This window comes from Vicugna pacos, chromosome 19 (assembly GCF_048564905.1).
Source record: "Vicugna pacos chromosome 19, VicPac4, whole genome shotgun sequence".
Classification (NCBI taxonomy): domain Eukaryota; kingdom Metazoa; phylum Chordata; class Mammalia; order Artiodactyla; family Camelidae; genus Vicugna; species Vicugna pacos.
The window spans coordinates 33,041,279-33,049,251 of record NC_133005.1 but is presented as its reverse complement, the minus strand read 5'-3'; positions in this window follow the sequence as shown (position 1 = coordinate 33,049,251).

The window sequence follows — 7,973 nt, the reverse complement described above, 5'->3', positions numbered from 1 at the left end:
CCATCATCCACTATACCCATCCACCCACCATCATATCTGTTCATTTTTCCATCCATCCACCTACCCATCTGCCCATATTCCCTGTTACTCATTTATTCATCTGTATCTTCATCCATCATTCCATCCATCCATCCATCCATCCATCCATCCATCCATCCATCCATTCACTAACCCATCATATTGATTCATCAAACCAACTACCTGTCCACCCACCCAGATATCTGTTCACTCATCCATCCATCCATCCATCCACCTCCTCATTCATTCATTCATTTACCCCCCACCAAATTCTACAGAGGGCCAGGCCCTGTGGTGGCCTGGAGTATAACAAGAAGAATGAGACAAATACAGACCTTGCTCCAAGGAGATTTGAGATGCTTACAAGAATGACAAACTCCCAAAGGGCCAAAATAATCAAGAGAAGCTTGCTGAAAGCAAAACAAAGGTAGGAAAATAACAAAGCCAAGAGTTAAGTTAGCACACAGCTATGTACACTGTAGCATCTTAGCCTCACAGTTGCTAAGGGCAGCCCCAGATCTGGTGCTGAGCTAGATCCTGGCACCCAAAGCAAACACGACAACGCGAGAGTCACAGTAACTCAACTGTGGCAGATAGTACCCAGCAGCTATTCCTGCTTCCATATAACACAGCGGTGTCATATGTGCCCAGGACACATTTGGAAATGTCAGGAGACATTTTTGGTTGGCACAACTGACAGGTTTGCTACTAGCATCTAGTGAGTTGAAGCCAGGAAAACTGCTAAACATCCTACAATGTACCAAACAGCCCCCTTCCAAAAAAGAATTATCCAAGCCAAAATACCAATAATGCCAAAGCTGAGAAACTCATTATGAGAGAACCCCAGTTTGGTTTGCAGCAGCACTGTGCCAGACCCCAAGAAAAGAGCAGCATTGGTCTCAGCCAATGTCAGCTTTCCCATTTCTTTCCTCTAGACACTTCCCAGCTTTCCTTGAACTAACAAAGTCTGCTAGGAAGTTTCTGGGAAATGTTTGCTTTTGGGAAAAAGAAACAAGTGCTTCGAGGAAAACCCCTTCCAGCTTCAGACACTTCAGTGCAGACGTGATGCCTGATGCTGTGACAGCCACCTTGGGTCTGTAATGGGACAAACCAAGAACCAAAAGCCAACACAGTGAGGATGACAGAGAGGAGGGAACGGAAGAGCCTGGGCCTGGATCTGACTGACAACACAGATCATTGTCATAGGGCTGTTCCTTAAAACCTCCCTCAATTCATCCATCCAACAAATGCTTACTGAGCGCTAATTCTGTGCCAGTCACTGAGTGAGACTTGCAAGGCTGAACAAAGCCTTGAAGTCCATGGCCTCATGGAGTTTAGAGTCTAGTAGGGGAGACAGACCTGACGATGCACAAACGATTTGGTCAGAGTAATGATGAGATCTACAAAGCAGAGTCCAGTGTGCCATGGATGCACTGCAAGTCCAGGGAAGGGTCAAGTTCGCCTAGGATCACCACACCAAAGATCGGCTCATTAATTACGGTCTTACTAAGGATTGGGATTTATCCTGTGCTTTCTCTGTGTCAGGAGCTATTCTAAGCACTTCTGTGCTAATTCATGTGATCCTAACCACAACTCTGCCCTTCACTGTCTCTCCCGAGGCTCTGCTATGAACCATGGTCCTTACCCAGCAACTTACAGCAATTTACCTCTGTGATTACTACCTTCGAAGCTTATTATGATCCCCAGTCAAGAATCCCAGAGAAAGGGGTTTTATTCAAAGCATGTGTGTTCTTTTTTTTTTTTATCAGAAAGTGCATAAACTTTCCCAGAGCTTCCCATCAGACATCCTGAATTTATTTAACAGATGAAATATCTAAGACTCAGAGAAGGGTATGTCACACAGCTTTAAAAAAAAAAAAAGGCAGATTCAGAATGCTAACACAGATTTATTTTTTCTAAAAAGCAGGATCTTTTAGCCAATATTTCACCCCCCCACACACACACACACACAAATACCCACTGTCCAAGGACAACAGTTCTCTTTCATTGTTAATGCATGCTGCAGATCTGGCCACGGGAGCCCTCTTTCTCTGCCCAGCCATATCTGTAGCTCTGTCAAGAGCATAAGCATGGATGGACTATGTCAAGTCTGGAAGCAGATGATTTTTTTTTTAACAATCCTAAACTTTAGTTTCCTCTTCTATCCTTGGAGATTATGTTATTTATCTGAGACAACTATTTTGAGAATTAAATGAAGTAATAGTCATAGTATAGCATCCATCCATTCATCCATCATCCCTCCAACCATCCATCCATCCATCCATCCTTCCATTTGTTATATAATAAATATTTATCCTTTGGGAGGAGCTCTATGGGGCCTTCTCTTAACCCCTAACGTAGGCTTGGGACCTGAACCTCTCCTTCCCCAGAAGATGACTGTCTGACCCTTTGGGAGCTGATGAGTCTCCCTCTGGTCACAGGGTCAACCAAGTCTTAAAATTGTGTTTCGACCTTGGATGAAGCATCTAAGGCATTCCCGCCCCTTGAGCTATGCTATCTCCTCGAACCACCGCCCTCTATGAGATAGGTCCTGTGTTTCTCTCCATTTTACAGAAGAGGAAATAGCTGTAAAGATGGGAAGTGATTTGCCCAAGGTCACACAGCTGGTGTGTGGGAGAGGTCCCCCAGGCTGTTTGTGGTTCTTCAGCCTCTGCTCTTTCCACTGCGTCACATACTCCAGCTTGATGGTGGGTCAAAGAAAGGAGATCCCCTGGACCAGTCAGGAGAACAGTCTCTAATTCCTTGTGGCCATCTGTCCTCAGCTAGTGATGATAATTAAGTAATATTTATTGAGTCCTTACAATGTGCCTGGGGCTGAGGGCTTACACCTTGCTTTCCTTTAGTCCAGCACGAAGACTCTAAGACACCCTGTGTCCCCTGCAGTCAAGGCAACCAAGGCACAGAAACGATGAGGAATTTGTCTAAAGTCCCAGAACAAGAGCCAAGATCTGCTGGATTCCAGAGGCCAAGCTCTGCATGCGTGTGATTTAAATCATTTTCTAAAATGCACCTAATTTTTTTTTAAATCCAAAATGTGCAAAAAAAGTAAAACAAACATTCTCTTGAACCTCCTTCCTCAGAAACAAAACTCTGTTACTGGTTTCTTTGTGTCCTTCCACTAATCTATGCAAATCCAGACGTGTGTGTGCATATATATGTGTACATCTATCCTGTTATCAGAAATATAATATGCTATATGCTCTTCAGCCTCCTTTTTTCACATAACGTACTTGAAAGTCCTTCTCTATCTGCACACAGATATCTGCATTTTTTTCTCTAACAGTGGGATAGCATTCCATCCTGAAGAAGCATCATGCTTTATTTATCCATCCTCTACTACCTAACATTGGGGTTACTTCCAGTTTTGGAGTTACCCCCAGCAGCAGTGCCCAGGGCCTTCATCGGCAGCAACAACTCTTCCCACACCCTGCATCTAAGTTTCACACTTACAGCAAAGACCATTCTCATTTTCCAACACCCTGTGCTGTGCATTGCTTTAAAGGGCTTCCCCTTGCTGAATTATCCAGAGCCGATGGTCCTCATTAGAGGAGACGGCTAACTCTCCCCTCCAGTCCCAACCCACCTAGACCAGGAACCAGCTCCGTGACCCAAGGCCCAGCAAGCTTCTCTCTGGGCTTCAGCTTGTCCCCACGGCAAAGTGGGGATGATGCTTCCAGCCCCTACCTTCTGTGGAATTTCAGAAAGACTCCTGGGATGCAACCCAGGAAGGCTGTCTTCCTGGGCAGGCAAGTGAACCAAGCCCCCACCATGGGGCTCCAGCGGCCCCTCCGAGCACTTCGCGTGCCGGATCCACCATGCCCCAGTTTAGTTTAGTGAAGCAAGTCACGTGCCTCCCCTGGGCTTCCTGCCATTTCAGAGAAGCCCTGAGAGGGTCTTTGGGACCCTAGGAAACACATAGAGGCGTATCTCATGGTCTCCCAAACTTGATGGTGGTCCCACCATGTCCAGTTTTCCCCTAAGCCCCAACTTTAGACCCCACTCACCATAGGGACTCTCCACTGGAGCCCCGAGGGGCGCATTCACACTGACCATGGCCGAGCCCGCCCAGCCGGAGACCCGGGGGCATGGAGGAGCTGGGGCCCCACACACAACAGCAGCAGGAGCCAGTCCACCAGGAAGGCCGTGCAGTGAGTGCAGCCAGCTGCCACCGCCTGGTTATCTTATTGATTCTTCTAATCACCCAAGGTGGGTGGATATGTTAAAGAGTAACCAGTCACTTAGGGAACCTGCGGCTGGGGACTGTCACTGTTGCCATGGTAACGGCAACCTGACCAGACCGGAGGTCCACTTGGGCCCTAGTCCTGCACTCTGGGGTTGGGGGCTCCTGGAGTCAGATGTGGGAGACACCAGCCCTCCCTACCCCTGATTTGAGGGGAAGGACTGGCCAGGAGGGGATGGGAGGTGAGAGTCCAACCTGGGTTGGGTTTTATGGCTCCAAACAATGGGTGTGGCATGAGCCAGGAGGGAGGGGTAGAGGCGAAAATGAGGAAGCTAGAGGGCTGTACTTATTGAGCGGCTACTGGATGCTGGGAGCTTCAGGCATACAGGCATTGCCACGCTTAACTTAAAATGAGGTGAGGAAATTGAAGCACAGAGAGAAGTTGCTTGCCTGGAGTCACAGCTGGTACATAGAGGAGTTAGAATTACAATGCACATTCTCCCCTTTATCTAACATATAATTATTGACTGCCTACTGTACACCAGGCCCCATGCTAGACTCCAGTGATACAGAAATAAGCAAAGTAGACTTCATGCCTGCATCCATGGAACTGTGGAGTAATGGAGGAGATGGGCATTAATTAGATAACATTAAAGACATTACTCAAAGATGTTATTGCAAAGGTGTAATGACAAATGGTGAGTGCTATGAGGAATGGAGAAACACAGGGCTGACTCCAGCCCATGGGTCAAAAGCACTCTGCCTGCTCCCTCCACTGGGCCTTGGTCTCCTTCTCCACACAAAACACAACCTACTGCTGAAATCTGCATTCCTGCCTTGGAAAGCTGAACCATCTTGCTTCTTAGCTGTCTTGCATACTAGACTCATTCAGCTTTTTTGGGAACAGTCCCACTTCTTTTATCTCAATGTTGGGTCTCACAGTCTGATTTGGGATTCTGAGCTGAAGGTCTTTATCATGTTGGGGAGAGCTCAGATGAGGAGCAGTAAAACATGGGACTCAGAAGAGTCAAAAACCCCAGGTCCACCATCGTCTTGCTGTATGGTTTGGGGTACATTATTTCATTTCCCCATTGAAACCTACCTCACGTGTTGCTCCACTTCTAAAATAGCTAATCGATCTCTTCCTTTCTGTCTACAGTTTCGTTTTCCCAGTGTCCTCGCCTGGCTACCTCAAGGGGCTGTCTCATCTCCTATGGATGGACACTATATTGCCTCTGGTCCTTTGTTCCTTCTGTTTCCTCCCTATCTGTTGCACCTTCTTGTCTTCGTTTCCTCCTGTCCAGTTTGAAGCCCACAGTCCATCATCTTAGTTTCTCTCTCAGTTCCTTTCCTTCTAACCACCTGAGAAAAACCCAAGCCTGGATGAGCCTGAGTACCTGGCTTTCTTCATGCCTACACACCAGCAGCCGATCACTGTTGGAAAAAGTATTACTTTGAGGGAGAGATGGCAGCCACCAAAGATTCATGATCACCCACTGGGGCGGGTCCCTCCGCACTGCCCGGAACTTCTCTCCTGTTTCTCTCCTCCTTGTTCTTCTATTTTCTACCTCCATTTCAGATCTCTTCTCTCCTCAAACCTTTTCTACCTCATTCTCCGCAGGCTGAGACTTTACCTTCCTCACAGAGAAAACAGAAGCCTTAAACCTGGACCAGCCTCAATGCCCCACAAAAATTCACCTGTATTTGCACTCTGCTCCCCTCCTTCCCTCCAAATCCACTCGGGTCCACACCCTACCTCTGCCCACTACTCAGGAGCCTCACATGATTCAGTGTGAGTTCTTCTATATATTCAACCTCTCCCTCTTTAGACTTTAAAAGTCAACTTTATTGAGGTATAATGTACATATAATAAAATGTACCCTTTTTTAGGTGTACAGTTTTACGAGTTTTTGACAAATGTATACACCCATGTAACTATAAACTTAATCAAGATACAGAGCATTTCCATCACTCCCAAAAGTTCCCTTTATTCCTCTGCAATCAATCCTCCTGGCACCTCCCACTCCAGGCAACTTCTGGTCTGCTTTCTATCACTCTAGATTAGATTTGTCTTCTCTAGAAGGTCATAGGAATAGAATCAGACAGCATTTACTTTGTGTCTGGCTTCTTTTGCTCAGTATGTTTGTGAGATTCATCTAGGTTCCTGTCTTTTTTCTTGCTGAGTAGTATTCCACTGAATGGATATACTGCAATTTGTTCACCCATTCACCTGGTAATGAACATTGAAGTTGTCTCCAGTTTGAGACTTTTATGAGTTAAGCAGCTATGTATATTCATGTACAAGTCTTTCTGTAGACACATGTTTTCATTTCTCTTGGTTAAATTCCCAGGAAAGGAATTGCTGGTTGATATGGTATGTATAGGTTTAATTTGTAAGAATCTCCAAAACTGTTGTCCACAGTGATTGCACCAGTTTGCATTCCTACCAGCAAGGTGAGAGAGCCCCTACTTGCTCCACATCCTTATCACTGTTTGCTGTTGTCAGTCTTTTTAACTTTAACTATGTGATATGATCTTTGCTTTTGCTTTCGTTTGCTTCAAACTAGTTTCGTGAATGAAAGAAGTAACACATTCATGTGTTAAAAATTGGGAGGGGGAGAGTATAGCTTAAGTGGCAGACTGCATGCTTCGCATGCATGAGGTCCTGGGTTCAATCCCCAGTACCTTCTCTAAGAATAAATAAGTAAACCTAATTACCTATCCCCACCCAAAAAGAAAAATTTAAAAAAAATTTTAAAATTGTACAAACAGCATATAATGAAAAATAAGCCTTCCTCCTACCTTAGTTCCTATATTTCATTCTACTGAACTTTTAAACAAATTCTTGTATACATTTCCAGAAATTACATACATATGCACTACAGAGGAGTGAACTATATCCTCCCAAAATTCATATGCTGAAGATCAAACCCCCAGTGTGATTGTATTTGAAGATAAAGCCTTTATGGAAGTAATTAAGATTAAATTAGGTCATAAGGCTGGGGTCCTGATCCCATAGGATTCGTGTCCTTTTAAGAAGAGACCTGAGAGCTCTCCCTCTCTCTTCTTCTCTTTCTCTCTCTCTCTGCCACCTGAAGACACAATGAAAAGGTGGTTGTCTGCAAGCCAGGATGGGAGCTCTCACCAGAACTCAACTATCCTGGCACCCTGAGCTCGGACTTCCAGCCTCCAGAACTGGGGGAAAATTTTTTCTCTTGGTTAAGCCACCCAGCCTGTGGTATTTTGTAACGTCAGCCCAAGCTGACTAAGGTGTACACACATGTAAATGCATATAAATACATGGGGACATATTAAACACACTCTTCTGCCACTTGCTTTTCCCTCTTAGTATCTAAGTACCAGCATGCCTGCCTCATTCTTCTGGTGGCCATGTAGTATTCCAGTGTGTCCATGTCCCATAAGTGATTTTACTAGTGTCCTGTTGCTGGACACTTAGCTTGTCTCCAGGCTTTTGCCTTTACAAAAAGTGAGTGTCTTTGTAAGCTTCAAATGTCTTGACCCACACATGGGGAGTATATCTGTAGGACAAATTTCTAGAAGCAGAATTCTATCCATATTTAAATGGGCTACAGTGTCTCTTTTATTAAAAACAAAACAAAACCCTCCCTCCATAGCTTCCTTTCCATGTCAGGGACTCCATCACCTCTCTCCTCCCTCCTGATGGTGAACTTTTAAGGTAGCCGTCTACACTAGCACCAGGTACTGTTCCAAGCGCTTTCCATAAATTCATTTA